Source organism: Schistocerca cancellata, chromosome 2, assembly GCF_023864275.1.
Source record: "Schistocerca cancellata isolate TAMUIC-IGC-003103 chromosome 2, iqSchCanc2.1, whole genome shotgun sequence".
NCBI lineage: Eukaryota > Metazoa > Arthropoda > Insecta > Orthoptera > Acrididae > Schistocerca > Schistocerca cancellata.
The window spans coordinates 871270469-871291501 of record NC_064627.1 but is presented as its reverse complement, the minus strand read 5'-3'; the positions used below and the strand labels follow the sequence as shown (position 1 = coordinate 871291501).

The 21033-nt window shown below is 40.4% G+C and overlaps 1 protein-coding gene across 7 annotated transcripts in view; it reads left to right on the top strand.

Annotated features, from left to right (window-relative positions):
* Positions 1-21033, top strand: part of LOC126162823 (protein Mpv17-like) — a 263732-nt gene that overhangs the window by 193521 nt on the left and 49178 nt on the right. The gene's annotated exons all lie outside the window — the stretch shown is intronic.

Here is a 21033-nt window from a genome sequence, read left to right as displayed (position 1 = left end):
CTCCTTCATTTATCTCTTAAATCTCACTAAAATTCTTGTGTTGCTTTACTCCTTTATGATTATTAGGAACTTTGAAACAGTATAAAATGATTTACATATCACAGATGACACTAACTTCTATTTTTCTTCATATTTGTTGTTCATAAGCACTTGAGATGATCAGCTTGCGTGTCATGAAATATTCCAGTTTAACATCACAGGTCAGTAAAAACCTAGGCTATTATTAGTCTCAAGAATGCTAACAAGTGGAAACTCCAGGTAAGAATATCAACAATGTAGGAAAAGACAGATTGCTGCTTACCGTAAAGAAGACACATTAAGTTGCAGACAGGCACAATTAAAAGACACGTACACAAAGCCTTTAGCCACAGACTTCATCTGTAAAAGTGAGACACACACATTTCATACACACAAACAAGCACACGTCATGCACACAAGACTGCAAACTCCAGCATCTTGGGCCAGGATGCAACTATCCTTTGGGATACAAGCAGCAATCTGGAGGGAGCGAGTGGGGAAGGGTAAGGGATAGTAGTGTATGGGTGGGAAGAAAGGTGAATGCTGTCTGGTGGAGAGTGCAGGGACTAGAATGCCAACGGGTGCAGCATCAGGAGGTTGTGGGGCAGGGAGGTGGGGAGAAAAAGAGCAAAAAAAGGAGAGGAGCAGGGAAAGATGGGAGGATGTGTTGGCTTAGGGTGGTAGGTAAACAGGTTGGGAAATGAGAATGGGGAGGAGATGATAGGACAGAGGGGTGGAAAATATTGGGTGGAGGGTGTGGGGACAGTGTGTTCCCATAGCTTGAGGCAGGATAGTTACAGGAGTGGAGAATGTGTTGTAAGGATAGACCCCATCTGCAGAGTTCAGAAAAGCAGGTGGTGGAGGGAAGGATCCAGATGGCTCAAGTAGTGAAGCAGCCATTGAAATCAAGTGTGTTATGTTCATCTGCATGTTGTGTCACAGGATGATCTACTGTGCTCCTGGCCACAGTTTGGTGGTGGCCGTTCGTCCTGTTGGACAACTGGTTGGTAGTCAAATCAGTATAAAAACCTGTGCAATGATTGCAACAGAACTGATAAATGACATGGCTGCCTTCACAGGTGGCCTGGCCTCTGATGGGGTAGGATAAACCTGTGACAGGACTGGAATAAGAAGTGCTAGGTGGGTTGGTTGGGCATGTTTTGCACTTGGGTCCTCCACAGGGATATGATCCTTGTGGCAAGCGGTTGGGATTGGGAGTGGCGTAGGGCTGGATTAGGATGTTGTGGAGGTTGGGTGGGTGATGAAACACTGCTTTAGGAGGGTTGGGGTATATCTCGAGTAGGATGTCCCTCATTTTAGGGCATTGTGATAGGTAATCAAAGCCCTGGAAAAGGATGTGTTTCAGTTTTTCCAGGCCAGGGTGGTACAGGATGATGAAGGGGGCACTCCTTTGTGGCTGGTTATTGGGGGTGGTGGGAAGGTTGGGATGTTAGGGGTAATGACATGGGAGATCTGTTTGCCGACTACATCTGGGGGTAGTGCCTGTCTGTGAAGGCCTTGGTGAGACCCTCAGCATGTTGAGCAAGGCACTGAGTGGCAGACAGTCATGATGAAAAGACTACTAAACATTTAAGCTTTTGGCCCAAAGACATTCTTTGGAAAAAGAAAGCACATACATTCACACAAGTACAACTCACACACACAAGGCCACTGTCTCGAGCCACTGTGGCCTGACTTGCCAGTGTTTGTGAATAATGCTTGTGTTAATGTGTTTGTGCTTTCTATTTTGGAAGAAGATTGTTTTGCTTACAGCTTAAATGTTTAGTAGTTTTTTCAGTGTGCATGTCTATGACTTGGTGCTTCATCTATGTGGTGAGCAGCAATCTATCCTTTTCATAATACTGGTGTTTCTTGATAAACAGTTTATATTATTGTCTTCAACAGTTGGTAAACTATTCTGTGCATAATAAAAGTCAGCAAGATATGGTGTGAATAATAAATTAATTAGTTTGTGTGATTATTATATACACATTACTATTGGAAAGAAAATGAGTGGTAGAAGAACAAATAGAATAATTCCACCTTACCTTTACAGTCTGTCACTTAAAATTTGAAAGGATAGAAATACAAACACTATCTCATTACAGATTTTTTATAGAAACAGTATCCATGCAGGTTATGAGATATGGCTAAGTGTTTTAATTTTGGTTTTTAGGGAACTATATCACCTCATGTTTTTCTATGTTTTTTGTGTATGGCTAAGATCACTCGGAACCCAAATTTCACTTGTTGCCACTTATTCCTGGGTGTTGTGTTTTTACGAGTCTTTGGTAGGTTTAAAATATTTATGTTATGATGTTACTAATTAGTCAAATAAATATATTTTATACATCATCTTTATATGTGTCAATTTATTGGACATAACTCTTACTTTAATACCTGCGACATGTCATGCTACATATGTGACATGAAACATAACATTGTGTATAACTTGTCCAATGAATATAGATTTGAAGCAAAGGGTTTGGTACTATTGATTGCCAAGTTATTTGTGTTTTATTATTTATGTAAAGTGCTTATCAGGAAGGAAGGATGCAGACTACAAAGCATATCAAACACTATATTGTGTAATATAAAGATGATCTTTGTTTTGAATATACCTTTCATTATTTTATACATAACACCACCAGATAAATGGCATGTGATGTGTTCATTGTATTCTAGTGTTGTGGAAGTGTTCTCTATGTTCTCCCAACAATTTACAATCAGCTTGTGGTTATGACTTATTCTTAGGCATGTAATTAGCTATCCCAACATGATCAAGACTAGAATTCACCTGTGTGTTCTTCATGATGTGTGAGAAGTCAGTGGTTCAGTTTATAAGTTACCAGCCAAATTTTTACCACTGAGCTTATGCGGGTTCCAACAACTCCATCTATAAGTCAATATTTAGTAAATAATAGTTCTACTGAACTATCACAGGAATATAAATAGCACCTTCCTGTGTTAACCTGTGACTTGTTGCAGGTGGCTCCACTGGCCCGATACATCAGATTAAATTCCACTGACTCCTCTTCTGTGTTAGTCCTTGGAGTACCACCAGTGGTACCTCTCTTTTTACTGTTGTCACTTCTCCCATGTAAATAAATTCCTCTCCTACAGCCTTGACAAAAGAAATGCGTCTGCAGTGGATAGTGAAAGTTACTAGTACATTTATCACATACCATTATTTCTTTGAAGGCAACAAATTTATCTTCTCTGAATGAAGCATCAACTAGTGCTCCCCTTGTAACCTAATTTCACCAAGGTTTTGAAAAGTTCTATCACATTCTGTGCTTCAGCTTTTAACTACATCTTGCTTGCTGTGGGACATTCTACCCCATATCTTGAAGTCTCTTTAAACTGATATTATGTTACCAACTCAACTCGTGCAGTATCACAAAATAGGATGAAAACTCCTTATAGAAGTCTGCTACCATGTTCAGTCTGGATCACATTTTATTAATCCTGTTGTGCAATTTATATGTTGTGGCTAATCAGAATGAAAAATACACTGAAGAGCCAAAGAAACTGGTACACCTGTCTAATATTATGTAGGGCTCCTGTGAGCACGCAGAAGTGCCACAATATGACATGGCATGGACTCAACTAACGTTTGAAGTAGTGCTGGAGGGAATTGACAACATGAATCCTGCAGGGCTGTCCATAAATCCGTAAGAGTACGAGGGGTGGAGATCTCTTCTGAACAGCATGTGGCAAGGCATCCCAGATATTCTCAATAATGTTCATGTCTGGTATACATCCATCCGTTCGATATCATTTGAAATGAGACTCATCCGACCAGGCAACATGTTGTCAGTCATCAACAGTCCAATGTCAATGTTGATGGGGCCAGGGAAGGTGTAATGCTATATGAAGATGGTATCTGTCCCGAAAGAACAGGTACCATTGATGACCATGCAGCTTCTCTAGAATGAAATGATAACTAAATCGAAACCCTTAGCTGCCGACAGGGCACAGAGGATAGTGCGCCTGCAGATACTTATTCCTTGCATGCTTCCCGTGAGCCCCACATTCCCAAATGTCCACAACCTACATTCGTAGTGTTCCTAATAGATATTTGCCCATTCACTTGTCACTCGTGCCAGACTAAGCTGAGGAGTCCCATAAGAGTTTGGGCAAAGTGTGCGCATTCGCACAGAAGGAGGTCAATGGCCAGGTAGCCTTTAACTATATGAAGATGGTATCTGTTCCCACAAGAACAGATATGATTGATGACCGTGCAGCCTCTCTAGAATGAAATGATAATTAAATCAAAACCCTTAGCTGCCGACAGGTGTTGTTGATATACATCAATGGGGACAGCTGAAAATGTGCTCCAACCGGGACTCGAACCCGGGATATCCTGCTTACATTGCAGACACTCTATCCATCTGAGCCACAGAGGGCACGGAGGATAGTGCACCTGCAGGGACTTATCCCTTGCCCGCTTCCCGATCCACATTCCCAACTGTCCACAACCTACATTCATAGTGTTCCTAATAGATATTTACCCATTCACTCATTGCTCGCACCAAACTAAGCTGACGAGTCCTGGAAGAGCTTGGGCAAAGCGTGTGCATTCGCACAGGAGGTCAATGGGCAGGAAGCCTTTAACTATATGAAGATGATCTCTGTTCCTGAAAGAACAGATACCATTGATGACCACACATCTGCTCTAGTATGAAATGATAATTGATGTATATCAACAACACCCATCGGTAGCTAAGGATTTTGATTTAATTATCATTTAATTCTAGAGAAACTGCATGGTCATCAATGGTATCTGTTCTTTCTGAAAAGATAACATCTTCTTATACAAGTCAATCACAAAAAATTGTTGGCTGTTGAAGTGATGCATAGTCATCCATAAAAATTCCATCATTGTTTGGGATCGTGAAGTCCATGAATGGCTACAAATTGTCTCCAAGCAGCCGAACATAGCCATTTACAGTTAATCATCTTTTATTTGGACCAGAGGACCCAGTCCATTCCATGTAAACACAGCCACACCACTGTGGAACCAGTGTCAGATTGCACAGTGCCTTGTAAACAACTTGCGTTCTTGGCTTGTGAGGTCTGTGCCACATTTAAGCTCTACCATTGGCTCTTGCCAGCTGAAATTGGGACTCATCTGACCAGGCCCTCCAGTCGTCCATGATCCAACCGATATGGTCACAAGCACAGGAGAGATGCTGTAGACCACGTCATGCTGTCAGTAAAGGCACTCGCGCCGATTGTCTGCTACCAAAGCCCATTAATGCCGCACTGTCCTAACAGATATGTTCATGGTACATCCTGCATTGATTTCTGTGGTTATTTCATGCGTAGTTGCTTGTCTATTAGTGCTTGCAACTATACGCAAATGCCGCTGCTCTTGATCGTTAACTAAAGGCTGGCGGCCATTGTGTTGTCCACAGTGAGAGGTAATGCCTAAAATTTGGTATTCTTGGCACTGTAGATCTCAGAATATTGAATTCGCTGATGATTTCCGAAATGGAGTGTTCCATGCGTCTACCTACAATTGCGATTCCTCATTCAGAATTTGTTAATTTCCGTTGTGTGGCCCAAATCACATCAGAAACCTTTTCACAAGAATCACCTGAGTACAAATGACAGCTCCACCAATACACGGTTCTTTTATAACCTGCATACACAAAGCCACCGCCTTCTACGAGGGGTGTTCAGAAAGTAAGGTCCATTTGGTTGCGAAATGAAAACCACAGTGAAAATCAAAAAATTTTTCCCCTCCTCACAGAAAGCAGCCACCTGTGCTTTCCACCAGTTCTCTACACTGGTCTGCCTTTCGTTGTTTGTGCCAAAATGTTGTCTTCATGGCCAGTGGTTCCTGTGAGCCCAAACTCTTATGGGACTTGTCAGCTTAGTCTGCCACAAGTAATGAGTGAATGGGCAAATATCTATTAGGAACACTATGGATGTAGTTTGTGGACAGTTGGTAATGTGGGCCTCACGGGAAGCATGCAAGGGATAAGTCCCTGCAGGCGCACTATCCTCTGTGCCTTCGGTGGCTCAGATGGACAGAGCGTCTGCCATGTAAGCAGGAGATCCCGGGTTTGAGTCTCGCTTGAGGCACACATTTTTAGCTGTCCCTATTGATGTATAATAACAACACCTGTCGGCGGCTAAGGGTTTCATTTTAATTATCATTTCAAGGTGTAAAGCTTTGTGTCGTGCAGTCATGAAGGGTATACGATTGGGCCTTTGGCTCCAAAAGCCCATATCGATGATGTTTCATTGAATGGTTCACACACTGACACTTGTTGATGGCCCAGCACTGAAATCTACAGCAATTTGCAGAAGGGTTGCACTTCTACCATGTTGAATGATTCTCTTCAGTCATCATTGGTCCCATTCTTGCAGGATCTTTTCCCGGCTGCAGTGATGTCAGAGATTTTATGTTTTACTGGATTGCTGATATTCATGGTACACTTGTGAATGGTTGTACGGGAAATCCCCACTTCATTGCTATCTTGGAGATGCTGTGTCCCAGTGCTTGTGCGCTGACTTTAACACCATGCTCAACACTCACTTAATCTTGATAACCTTCCATTGTAGCAGCAGTAATCGATCTAACAACCCTTGTTGTCTCATGTAGGCGTTTCCAACCACAGCGCCATATTCTGCCCATTTACATATCTCTGTATTTGTATATGCATGCCTATACCAGTTTCTTTGGCTCTTCAGTGTAGATGCAATATATATGACACAATGCATTATGTCAGTATTAAAACTTCAACAAATTGTCAATAAATGCAATGAAACAGCAAGTTGTGCTTATTGATGGTACAATATTGCAGTGTTGTGTTATTCTGATGATGATGCACTGTGGTGACCACAGCTGTTACGAAACATATCAGATGAATTCACAGTTATGAATAGTCACTACCATGAGCTGTAGAATGGAATGATGACAGTGAAAATTTGTGCCGGACCGGGACTCGAACTCAGATTTCCCACATACTGCGAGTGGTCGCCTTACCATTTGGCTATCCGTGCATGACTCATGGCCTGACCCAAACTTCCGTGTCATCAACCATACGTTCTACAGCTAATGGTAGTCATTACTTGCAATTGCGAATTCATCTTACAGCTGTGGTCGCCACAGTGCATCGTCATCAGAATAACACAGGCACTGCAATATCATATTTATCTGCCGATAACGGACATGCGACTTTCAAGCACAATGTCTGATCTGTACAGGAATACACATAATGGATGTGTGAATACAGACTGTAGACATACGGTTGACGATGTGTGGAAGTTTGGATCCGGTCGTGAGTTGTGCACAGATAGCCAAATGGTAAGATGACCACTTGCGATAAATGGGAAATCCGGGTTCAAGTCCCAGTCCGGCACAAATTTTCATTGTCATCATAACATTCTACAGCTGATGGTTGTCATTATTCGCAATTGCGAATTCATCTGTGTGTATTGACGGTATGTCAAAGTACTTATCCTGCAATGTGTCAAGATACTAATGTCAAGATATTAATTCTAATGATACTAATTCTAATGTGATGCAGTGCACCATGTCTTTTGTGTTCATTTTTTATTCTGACAATATGATATGAACTATATTAATTACTTGAGCTGGTTAATAAGCTGCTATCTAGGATGAAGCTTGACCAAACAATATTCTATTCCACTCCTATGCCACTCCTACTCCCAGTCCTGGACCAAACATATCATTCCCTTATGGAGAATTCAGGAGAAATAATGGTCCCATACATCCACTCACAACCTCTTAATACAATTCAGTCATAGGCATATTCAGTTCCATCAAAGATAAAACCATAGGTTAATGTTTTTCTAGTGTCTTCACAATGTTATCAAGGTAAGTTCCACTCAGGAGGCATCATTATTATCTAATGAGGATCCACCACTATGTTTGCATTCCGTGAGTAATGTGAGGCTCTGTTACTATGGTTGCCATCAGTGGCTAATGAAGACCTAATCTCCAACAAACATTGGAGAATAAGTCTAGACCCAGAATGCCCATCAGTTTTATGCATGACAAAATGATTTTAAGAAATTTACACCAGCTGTGGACCCATATATTAAAAAGACTTTGTACCAATATTATTCGTTGCCTGTTTTATTCCTTCCACATACTAGACAAGGGGATTACTGTCTGTATACCTTTGTATTCACCCTGATCTCTCTTATCTTATTTTAGTGGCCCCTATATGAGAGACACAGAATGTTAGCAGCTCAATGGTCACAAAGCTGTTTTTGAATATGAGTTCTCTAATTTAACCAACAGGGTTTCATGAGAACTCTGCCATGCGCCTCACAGTGATTTGCAGAGTATAGATGTGTATGTAGATATGTAGAACCATATCATACTTATTCCAAGCATTCCTATGTAAGTTCCATGAGAATTTCTATTGAGCTTTTGTGTGGGCTATATTGACCAGTCATGATCATAGTGCATGTCCCTGTATTCCTTTGATGTGTAATGTCATGTCTGCTTGGTAAGACATTGAACACTGGAACAATACTCTAGAACTCTGGTCACACTAGCCTCTTTATGCTATTTCCATTACACTGAACTATTTCAGAACACTTCCAACATTTCAAGATGTTCCTGTAACGTCTCCTAATAGTGATTTTATTTGATTATCCTTTTTCATTTCACTTCTTACAGTTACCCCTAAATACTTACACGATGAGACAGGCTCTAGATATGTAAAATGTAAACTTTCATGGCCAGAAATGTCACAATTAATAAAATTTTCTGGGAAATTACACTATGGTCTAATGGGTTTTATACCCATCTGCAGAGCACATTTTCAAGGGGGCTCGTAGCTTTGTTGAATGTGCGATTTGAACCCGTTTCTGCAACCTTTCATGCAGTGGCATGATGTCACATGTTTTGAATACATGAGAACAATTATCCATTGTTGACTGCCATTGTCCGCTGTTGCTATCATCCCATGGTGGAAGACAGGTAAACATCTTCTTCAGCACTGTAATCCAAATTTCATTCAATTTCACACCCTCCTCCTTCCTACTGAAATTACTGGGGTGTTTCACAGTCTCTATGGTCTCCCTGAATAGCCTTTCATGGTATTCACTTGTGGCTGCCAATAATGAGTCCTATTAAAATGAATGGGGTGGTCTCCTGGCTGTAAGGCACATTCCGCACATTCCGCAGCTGATCTGTCAATCTTCCCTGTTCTGCAATTGTCCTTGTGCTCTTTGAGTCATTTTTTGACAGTTCTTTTTGTAGTATCCATGTATACCTCCCACAACTACACAGAATCCTATAAATTCCAGCTTTTCCCAGCATCCTTGGCTGATTTTAGGTGATGGGGATGAAACATCAGATTTTAAGGTGAAATCCATTTTACCATGGCATAATAGCCCGGAACATTTTATGAATTGTGATGCTCAAGGTATGCACTCCATATCTCTGTAATTAGATACTAGCAGGTCCTTCTGCTTTGCTCTGCTATGATTTTGCTAAAGGCAGTTGGGAATACTAAATCAGGCATCTGATAATTTGAACTGAGATTTAGCACATGCTTTAAAATCTCGTGAATCATTGTTTTTGTTGTGGTCTTCAGTCCAAAGACTGGTTTGATGCAGCTCTCCATGCTACCCTATCCTGTACAAGCCTCTTCATCTCTTGAGTAATTACTGCAACCTACATCCTTCTGAATCTGCTTAGTGTAGTCATCTCTCTTGAATGATTATGCTTGTTATTTATGACAGACTTTGTATCCCTTTCTGGTTGAATATTTTGAGAAAAGAATAGATTGCTACTAGCCATATAGAGGAGATGTTGAGTCACATATAGGCACAGAAAATACACTGCTATACATTAGAGATTTTGGCGAGAAGGCCTTTTTCTGAAGTAGAATATACACACACATTCACACAAAAAAGCTCACATACTCATGACTGCTGCCACTGGCCACTGGGACTGGACTGATGGGAGAAACAACTTGTGGGTTGTAGGAGTAAGGAGAAGGCTTGAGGAGGGATGGGAAGGGGTAGGAGGTTACAAGGGGGAGAATGTGGGAAGGTGCTGCTTCTGGGAGCATGCAGAGATGTTGTGGGGACAGAGCAGGACTGCTAGGAGGAATCGGGATGTTTGAGGGGAGGGGAGGGTGGTGGGAGAAATGGGAGCGGGAAAGTACAGAGAGGAGGGGAAAAGGACCTGGATGCATTGGCTGTGTAGTGTTGGAATGGGTGCAGATAAGTAGATAGGGACTAGAAGAGGTTGAGGTCAGGGGAGTTACAAGAACACAGGATATATTGAAGGGAGAGTTCCCACTTGTGCAATTCAGAAAAGCTGTTGTTGGCAAGAAGGATCCAATGGCAAAGGCTGTGAAGCAGACATTGCAGTGGAGCAATTTGTGTAGGGCATCATGTTCAGCAGCTGAGTGGTCCAGCCACAGTTTGTTGGTGACCATTCATGCAGACAGACAGCTTGTTGGTTGTCATGGCCAAGTTAATAGCAGCACAGTGGTTACAGCTAAGTTTGTAACTCACTTGACTGCTCTCACAGATAGCCCTGCCTTTGATGGGATAGGAGATGCCTATGACAGGACCGGAGTAGGGTGGTGGGAGGATGAATGGGTCATGTCTTGCACTTAGGTGTATTGCTGGTAGGTGAGCCAAAAAGCAAGAGGTTTGAAGCAGGGATGGAGTAGGGATGGACAAGGATATTGCATAGGTTTTGTGGGTGGTGGGTGGCAGAATACCATTATGGGAGGGTCAGGAAAGATAATGGGTGGGATATTCCTCATTTCAGAGCATGAAGAGAGGTAGTTGGAAATCTGGCAGAGAACTGGTTCAGTTTTTCAAGTACACAAGAGAGTGCACCTTGCTGGCCAGGTGGTGTGAATGTGAGAGGTAGTAAGTACAGGAGAGACAAGGCATGGGCGATTTGTTACTGTACTTGGCAGGAATGGTAATTTTGGTCTGTGAAGGCCTCAGTCAGACCTTTGGTGTATTTGGAGAGGGACTGCTCTTCTCTACAGATGCAACGGCCTTGGATGGCAGTGTTGTATGGAAGGAGCTTCTTGGTATGGAAGGGGTGGCGGGTAGGTTTGATATGGATGGAGGTATTGATGTAGCCATCCATAAGGTGCAGGCCAACACAAGCAAGGTGGTTTGTTCAATGAGGAGGACCAGGTGGAGGCAGTGGGGTAGAAGTGTTACGGTTCTGGAGGAATGTGGATAGGGTGTCATCACCCTCAGTCTAGATCACAAAGATGTCATCAGTGAATATCACCCAGATGAGGGGTGTTTGGGATTCTGAGTGGTTAGGAAGGATTCCTCTATATGGCCCATGAATAGGGTTGCATAAGATGCTGCCATTTGGATGTCCATTGCTGCTCCAGTGATGTTTTTGTATGAGATATCTTCAAAGGACAAGTAATTGTGCGTGAGGGTTTGCAGTATTTGATCATGGTGACCAACAGTGAGGTTGTAGGCTTGGAGTCAGTCAAGCATTGGGAAAGGTAGTGCTCAGTAGCGACAAGGCCATGGGCATTAGGGATGTACGTGTAGAGAGACTTGGCATCAATAATGCGAGCAGTGTGCTGTGTGGTGCAGGAACACAAACTGTGGAGAGTCGATGGAAGAAGTGTTTGGTATGTTTATAAAGAAGAGTAGGTTATGGGTAATAAACTGAAGGTGTCGGTTCACAAAAGGAGAGATTCTCTCAGTAACCAGTCACAATAGGGTGTCCTGGGTGGTTTGGTGTACACACTTAAGGAAGCACATGGAAAGTAGGAGCACAGGGAGTGATAGGAGTGAGGAAAGGGAGGGGGGCTTACAGAGAGGTTCTGGGATGGGCTTAAGAATTTGAGGCAAGAAGGAGATCCTGTTGGATTTCTGAAATAGGGTCACCTTGGCAGAGTTTGTTGGTGGATAAATCTGATAGCTGGAGGAGTCTCTCCACTAGGTATTCCCTGCAGTTCAAAGCCACAGTGGTGGAGCCTTTGTCAGCAGGTAGGGTTAAAAGATTGGGATCAGTAAGGTTGATTTCCATTTTGAGGGATTTTGGGAATGTTGTTATAGTAAGGTTTGAGTTTAAGAAATTCAGGAATGTTAACAGAGGGTGATTTGGGAGCAGTTTGGGTGGATCACAGTTGGATGGAGGATTGAACTGGCTTTAGGTTGAGTGTGATTGGTAGAATTGGTGGCAAAAATACTTTTTCCACTGTAGGGGCCAGGGGAAGGAGAGAAGGTCTTCAACAATTCACATGTGAAAAGGTAAGGCGTTTAGAAAGTACTGATACTTTTGTGAGATGAAGGCGTTTAGAGGAAGGATTCATGACTTTGTTCCACATCTGTTTAGGTTCTGTATTCTGTATGGTGATGGGAGGGAGTTTCTGAGGGTGGGGTAAATGTATTAGATCTATGAGACATTGTTTGTCAGCTATTAGGGCATGTGATGGAGGCTTAGTGTATGTTGTAGATATAGTCGATAGTGGTAGTCCAAGGCCAACATAATGTGCTTCACAACAGTGACTGCTTCACAGTCTGGCCCTTCTGGATCCTTCTTATCAACACTAACTTTTCTGAATTGCACAGGTGGGAACTCTCCCTGCAGTTTATCCTATGTTCTTGTAACCTCCCTGGCCTCAACCTTTGCTAGTCCCTGTCCTTCATCTATCTATTCCCTTCCATGGTCCCACTCCAGCACTATACAGCTTTCTGTTCCACAGTGCACCCACTAGTCTTTCTTCCCTCCTCTACTTTTCTCCTTTTCCACTGCTCCCCCTCCCCCCCCGGCCCCCGCCCCCTGCTTCCCGTACCTCCCAACTGCAGCTGTGTTAGTGAATGTGATTGTTGATAAAAAAAAAAGAATAACGAAAATTTGAGTATAGACTTTTAACTTTCTTCATGTCTTAGCTCTGAAAGAAGCAAGACGCATGGGACGTCTATAAATTATTTGGTTTTTAAAACCGGGCAATTGTGATTATATTTAATAATATCTAATGGTTATTGGTGTAGTTGACTTGCAAGAGTTTGTATGCTTATGTGAAACTTGTGTAAACGTAAATATACCTGAGATGAACCAAAAGTATGAGAGTACCAAGTTATTTCTAGTGAGAGAGAGAGGGAGAGAGAGTAAATTTTTGGTTCCTCTAACCAGCATTATTTCTTCGGAGAAGAAGTTGTGGAGATCGACGCAGCCGCATATCCAGAGAAGAGGATTGGCTAAACATTCCAAGTAAGTCAACTGTAGTAAGAGAAGTGTGAAGTTCGCAATCCAGTTTTGCACCGCTTCTCTTGTCACCAAAACCAGTAGAAAGTGGCAACCGACATGATCAGAACTCGAAGAAAGAGGAACTTTCAAACGAAATCAAGATAAAAAAGATATTGTGAGTTGCTATAGCAACCAATAGTAACAAGGCAGGGAAATTGTTTCGCAGAGTTGGATTCTGCATAAACGGTAAAAAGAGGTGAAAATTAATAAATACCATACAAGAGAAGACGCACGGAAAATCTCAACAGTTTAGACTATGAAGATTTACGACAAGATCTATTTAATGATGCAAATCCAGTGTGGAGAGTAAGCAGCCCTCACACACAGCACGGGGCGTGGACCCCGTAGCCAGCAACCAACGCCAACAGCACCAGCTGCTGCTTACCGGTGCTGACTACAAATCCATTCACCAGCACAGACACTGAAACCAACCTTTGATGTTGCCGGCACCTGTGCTGTTTACCGACACTGATTCCACACCTGCTCACCGATGCAGCCTAAAACTCTATGCTGGGTGAGCAAAAGACAATTAATTGATTGTGAAGTTAAAGACACTGTTCAATAATAGACTTAGTATAGTTCTTATATTAAGAGTGGAATTTTTTTAATGATAACATGATCTAAAAGTAAGAAAAATATGGATAATACTGAAAAAACTGGGGAAACATCAGAACCAACCATGGCCATGACAGTAACAAAAGAAATGCCAGAGTGAACTGAGGTAGCAAATTTAATTAAAGCACTAAGTCTTAAACTAGACTCAGTGACTACTCAATTAAATGCTAGATTAAATGACCAAAGTGCAGCTGCAAAGGCTCAAATTGCAACTTTAAGTGAAAAATTAGATGCACAGAGTGCAAATTCAGCCACTTTAAGACAAGAACTAAGTCTTAAGTTAGATTCAGTAAATACTCAGTTAAATGATAAATTAGATGAACAGAAGGCAGATTCAGCTGCTTTAAGAAAGGAACTAAGTGCTAATTTTAAGTGAAAAACTAGAAGCACTGGGTGAGGTTTTAAATGCCAAGTTCAGTGCCTTAAATGATTAAGTGGAGAGTTTGCAATTAGGTTTAAAAAATGAATTAAGTACTTTTTGGTCTATCCATGTAATCCAACTGTTCACTTTCTTTAGTCAGACCCAGAGTAACCAATTTCAGGACTTAGCTAAAAAACTAGAATTTGATATTGTGGATAAGTGTAATAATGTGGAGTCTGAATTTAGTTAAAAATTATGATCGTTTCAAATTATATGTAATGTTACATTTGATGCGGTAAAGCAGAGACTACACACTTTAAAGGAAGGTGTTGAAAAACAGGACAAGCTAATTCCTATAGTCCAATCGCAAATTGCAGGCGTTAAAACTTGAGTTGTTATTGTGGAAAGTAAATTTAAAGAGAAACTAGCAACATCAGACACAATAAATATAAGCAGTCTGACACAATAAATATAAGCAGTCTGGAGGAACAAGTAGAAGAGACGATAGACAGAAAAGTTGCTGGGAGAGTATCCTCTGAGAACGTGTCTCCAATTTTATCTTCTGAACTTAGTAATACTAAGAGAAATGTAGATGAACTGTGGAAAGAATTCAAACTTATGCAGGACAAAGTAAATAATAGAGTAACTTCTGCCAACGTAGTATTAACTAGTAAAGTAATGACAGATTTACAATGGGCAGCAAATTCAGGGTTATCTAGACAGTTCCCTAAGTTCAAGCTGGATAGGGAAGTACATCCTGCTCATTTTTTGAAAAGGTTCAATCAAGCCTTGCTCAAGACTTGGGAAGATTCAAAAAAGATTGAATTTGCGTTGGGGTTCCTTTCAGGAGAAGCTTCAGAGTGGGGCACAGTGAACATACAGAATTTTTCATCTTGGGCAGATTTCCAGAAAAAATTTAAGGAGAAGTATTGGTCAGCAAGCGCCCAGGAAAAAATTTATATTCAACTTGTGGGACACAAAGTATTACAACAGTTTGTGGGGTACTATGTGAAAGTATTTTGTCTGGCATTTAATGAGAGCGAAGTACTTAAATAAGCCCATGGAGGAAGAAGGGTTGGTGTGAATTTTAATAAGACGTTTACCCGTTTACGCAAGGAAGGATGTATTATGTAGCGGGTGGAAAACCGTAGAAGAATTATTATCCTTTGTAGATGCACTTGCTGCCTTAAACAAAGACCACAATGAGAACATACATCAAAATGAAAATCAGAATTTCAGAAGAGGTAGTAATAACAGTAATAGCAATTTTAAGAGACATGAGGCCATCTTAGCTAGAGTACACCAGTGTACCGGAAGTAACCGGAGTACACCAGTGTAACGAAGATTATCAGAAGACGCATCCTCCTTCGAATTTAGATCCAGTTACTTCACAAGAATTTGTACCAAGTAGTAATAGAGTACAAAATGGTGAAGTAGTACACCGATTTGGTAACCAACCGGTGATCACCGTTGTTGTTGTGGTCTTCAGTCCTGAGACTGGTTTGATGCAGCTCTCCATGCTACTCTATCCTGTGCAAGCTTCTTCATCTCCCAGTACCTACTGCAACCTACCTCCTTCTGAATCTGCTTGGTGTATTCATCTCTTGGTCTCCCTCTACAATTTTTACCCTCCACGCTGCCCTCCAATACTAAATTGGTGATCCCTCGATGCCTCAGAACATGTCCTACCAACCAATCCCTTCTTCTGGTCAAGTTGTGCCACAAACTTCTCTTCTCCCCAATCCTGTTCAACACCTCCTCATTAGTTATGTGATCTACCCATCTAATCTTCAGCATTCTTCTGTAGCACCACATTTCGAAAGCTTCTGTTCTCTTCTTGTCTAAACTGTTTATCGTCCATGTTTCACTTCCATACATGGCTACACTCCATACAGATACTTTCAGAAATGACTTCCTGACGCTCAAATCTATACTTGATGTTAACAAATTTCTCTTCCTCAGAAACGCTTTCCTTCCCATTGCCAGTCTACATTTTATATCCTTTAGCAAAACTCCTTTACTACTTTAAGTGTCTCATTTCCTAATCTAATACCCTCAGCATCACCCGACTTAATTCGACTACACTCCATTATCCTCGTTTTGCTTTTGTTGATGTTCATCTTATATCCTCCTTTCAAGACACTATCCATTCTGTTCAACTGCTCTTCCAAGTCCTTTGCTGTCTGTGATCACCAATAATTAGGAAAACATAGTGCAATCTGGATCCAGGGCCGGGGCCCAGGCCGTAGAAAAAAATTAGGAGCCCTGTCTTATAATAGGTATGTTAATTTCGTGCATAAAATACCAACCAAAGAAAGGTTGTTACTTGAAGAACTGAGCTTAACTACCATTAATCCACAACCAATAATAATAGGAAAAGTGGAGGATTTTGAAGTTAACATATTTATAGATTCCGGGAGTGAAGTGTCACTTATTTCTAGTGCTTTCTTTAACTCATTACGAACAAAACATCACTTACCGATATTACCAGTAATGGGAGTGTATATAGTCAGTATTACTGGAACTAAGAGCAAAGTTGTAAAACATGAGACCCAGGTGAACTGCAACATTGGAGATATCCCATTTCGTCAGACACTTTTAGTAGAAGAAAATATCAATAGGGATGTGTTATTTGGCCTAGACTGGCTATCAGAATTTAATGTAATATTGAATTTGAGGAGAATTTTGTTTATTTTGGAAAAGGTGACTACAGATATTGTGTAAAGCTTGTGGCGGACAGCTATATTGGTAAACAAACAACTGAGAGTTGATGTCTGAGATTAACTGCTACAGCAAGATAGTCACCAGCGATTGATAACGTAAGTCACGTATCATACCATGCTGACATACAAAACAAAGTAAACGAAACTCCAATATTAACCAATGACCAAAAATTAGATTTATCTGAAATTCTATTGGAATATGAAATGGTATTTTCTGATTGTCTGGGTAGTATTAGTGACTATGTATGTAAATTTAAAATCGAAGATAGTAGTCCATTTTTCTGTAAGCCTTATCCAATACCAGTAAGTTTAAAAAAAGCAGCTAAGGAAGAAATTGACAAAAGATTTACCATAACATAATAGAATTTAGCTCTAGCGTCATGAATAACCCCTTGGTAGCAGTAAAAAATGGCTACATGTGGTGTGCGGTTAGTACTAGACGTGTGTACTTTGAATAAGCATATAGAGATGGAACGAGACAGACCCATTAACATCGATGAATTATTGTCCAAATTTGAGAAAGCAAAATATTGTAGCATGATGGACCTGACTGCTGGATATTGGCAAATTCAGTTACATCCTGAATCAAAGAAATATACAGCATTTCTATGTGATGGGAAATCGTATCATTTTAATGTGTTACTGTTTGGACTAAATATCTCAGTATCCATGTTTATACGTGCACTGGATGAGGCTTTAGGAAGGGAATTGTTAAAGGATTTAATAATATATGTAAATGATATACTAGTAATCTCATCTACCTGGGAAGAGCATTTCCTGACCTTGAGTAAAACTCTGAAAAGGTTTAAAGAAAAAGGTATTACAGTAAAATTGTCTAAATCGCACTTTGCAAGGCATAAAGTTTTCCAAAAGTATGAAGGACCTTACTGAGTACAAGCGGTAATACATCCCAAAGCCCTATTTTTAGTAAATCCTATAACAGGATCAGAAAAAGGAAAATACAATGTTAAGGATATAAAATTGTATATCTACCAAGGACATTAACATTCTGTGTTAACGGTCGGAGTGATGACTGTCGAATCCCTAGTTGTTTTCGGTGTTTCTTCTGCAATAAATTTTTCCTGCACTGAATTCCCCCAACTTCTTACACTATCCCCCACTTCTTATGCTATCACTCTCCTTCTTATAGTATCCTTTTATCCACTATTAGAGAAACATACCAGTGTGGAAGTGTGATAATGGCACCAAAAACTGCTCTTGGTATGTGATTAAGTTGTCTTCACACTCCGCTCTAGTCAGTGGTGGTCTCAATTGTAATGTTGACAGCAGCCGACACAGTCTCTGGAGGAGTGTGCCCGCTTAAGTATTTGGAAGAAGTCGTCCTCGGTTGTCAGAGGATTGTGCCCGATAAGTATTTAAGTTGCCTTCATGCTCCGCCCTAGTCAGTGGTGGTCTCGATTGTAGTGTCAACAGCAGCCGACGCTCTCCACGTATAGTTAGGTCTTATTTTTGCCTAGCCAGCCAGTCTCTCCCGCCATCCACGTATAGTTAGGTCTTATTTTTGCCTAAGCTACTCTTTGAAAGTAATCTCTTATCCAGTTGGTCTGTGCAAACCTGGGTGCAGATTGATAAACTGCAAAGAATATTAAATTAATAGAAAATGTGATTTTGTATGAATCATTACATAATTGTGATAATGTGATACATAATTTTATACATAATGCAGAATTTTTTTTTTACCTTTTATGAGATGTGATGTATAGGGGAGGGTTTATATTAATTTTCGAGGGGTGGGTACTGGAAGTACAAACATGGCTAACACAGAACACACATCGGGAAAGGATGCACACATTGTCATTTACTGTAACGGTTCTACATCGCACACATGGTTATATAGGGACACTATAGGGAAATATGCACACATTGTCATTTATTATGATGGTTCTACATTGCCTAGTTACATGAAAAAAACTATCATTAATATATATATACTAAGGTATATGTATAAGAACAATGATGATTCTATATTGCATATGTACAGAAGGATATAAAAACTATGATAATTCTAGATCAGGGATACATAAGAAGGAAGTGTGAGTAATTAAGGAGAGTATAAGCCAAGGAGGAATTAATGAGCATAAGCCAGGGAGGAACTAATTGTGATAATTATGCAGGAATGTCAGTCGAACATTTGTTCTGATGATTTGTAGGATAGGGGGGCAAGTATAGCGTAAGTAAATGTATGACATATTGAATAATGTATATAAATGTGGTGTCTACTGGAAGCTTAGAAATGGAAGAGTAGTGGAGGACTCTAGGGGATTAAATGAAGTATTAGGAAGTGAGTGTTAAGTGTGAAATAGATTTTATTTTCCAGATAATATTTAATTATAGGTACATAAATATGTATACTTAGGAAATGAACCATGAGTCCTACTCAGGAAGGATAAAGGGGGGGGGGGGGGCACCCAGCATTTGTTGGATATAAAGTGCAGATAGGCAGACCTGAGAAAGGCTGACCTGCAGTGTGCAGACAGGGGCACCGAGAAGGGGATTGACCTGTACCATAGGAAAATAGGAATTAAGAGGGGCATACCTACTGAAACAGGAGGAAGTGCACTCTTAGGGTCAACCCATATGTAAGGTATAGATACTGTTTCTAAAGGGAGAAGGACAGTATCATGGCAGAAGTCACACATTTTGTAGGAATTATTCTGGTAAATTTGAATTCTATATTCCACTAGCATTATTATGTTTTATGTTTATGAGTGTCGGAAAGAACAATTTATTTGCCCAGAGTTCCTCCTGACTACAAGCTACTGTAGGTAATGAAAGTATTATGTACTAAAGAAAAAATAGTACAGAGAATTAGAATGAAGAAAGAGATAATTAAGTGTCTATGACACCTGGCATTTGTGATTGGTAATCATGAATGTTGTCTGCATGGTTCCTAGATATAAAAGTACTAACTCTGACATTAGGTGAAATGAAATGCTCATATAGTTATTATCAAAACAAAAAAAGAAGAGCTAGATATTAAGTACACGATTACTAAAAGAAAAATAATGTATACTGATTAAAATGTAAATTAGCATTATGTGAGATATTAAAGTACATAATGAATATGTATAAAATATCGCGTGTTTGAGCTAAAGGGAGGCATATGTAAGACTCGAGAATTTTGGTGTAAATTCTAGAGACACTCAGCCTTCCGCCATCTCAAACACCCAATAGTTTAAAAGTAAGTAAGAGAGTGGAAACTCATCTACTGCACCGCCGGTTTCTCTGTGCAGGTTGGAAGTTTGTAATGAGAAGATGATAAGTGGGATAGTCAAACAACACTGATAAGTGTTTGCGCAAGAGCCACAGACGCTGTGAGAGAGGACATGGAGTAATTAAATGCTATTCTTTGCTGTGTTAGTGAATGTGATTGTTGGAAAAAAAAAAGAAAAACGAACATTTGACTATAGACTTTTAACTTTCTTCATGTCTTAGCTCTGAATGAAGCAAGATGCATGGGACATCTATAAATTATTTGGTTGGTAAAACCAGGCAATTGTGATTATATTTAATAGTGTCTAATGGTTATCGGTATAGTTGACTTGCAAGAGTTTGTATGCTTATGTGAAACTTGTGGAAACGTAAATATACCTGAGATGAACTGAAAGTATGAGAGTACTGAGTTATTTCTAGTGAGAGAGAGAGTAAATTTTTGGTTCCTCTAACCAGCATTATTTCTTCGGAGAAGAAGTTATGGAGATCAACACAGCCACATATCCAGAGAAGAGGATTGGCTAAATGTTTCAAGTAAGTCAACTGTAGTAAAGGAAGTGTGAAGTTCACAATCCAGTTTTGCACCACTTCACTTGTTGCCAAAACTGTTAGACCTTCATTAGTGGTGTGAAGTGTCTATGTCTGCTGAGAAGTAGTCTGCAGAAACCAGTTGGATATAGTGGTTCTCAAAATAACAGAAAATACTAGATGACTTACCTAGTTTTGTTACAGGGGCCTGAATATGATGGTAAAGAGACACCAAAACTGGTAGCTAAATAAAATCATTGACTAAAATTACAGCTGTTGGTATCTATTTTCCTCAAGTCTTT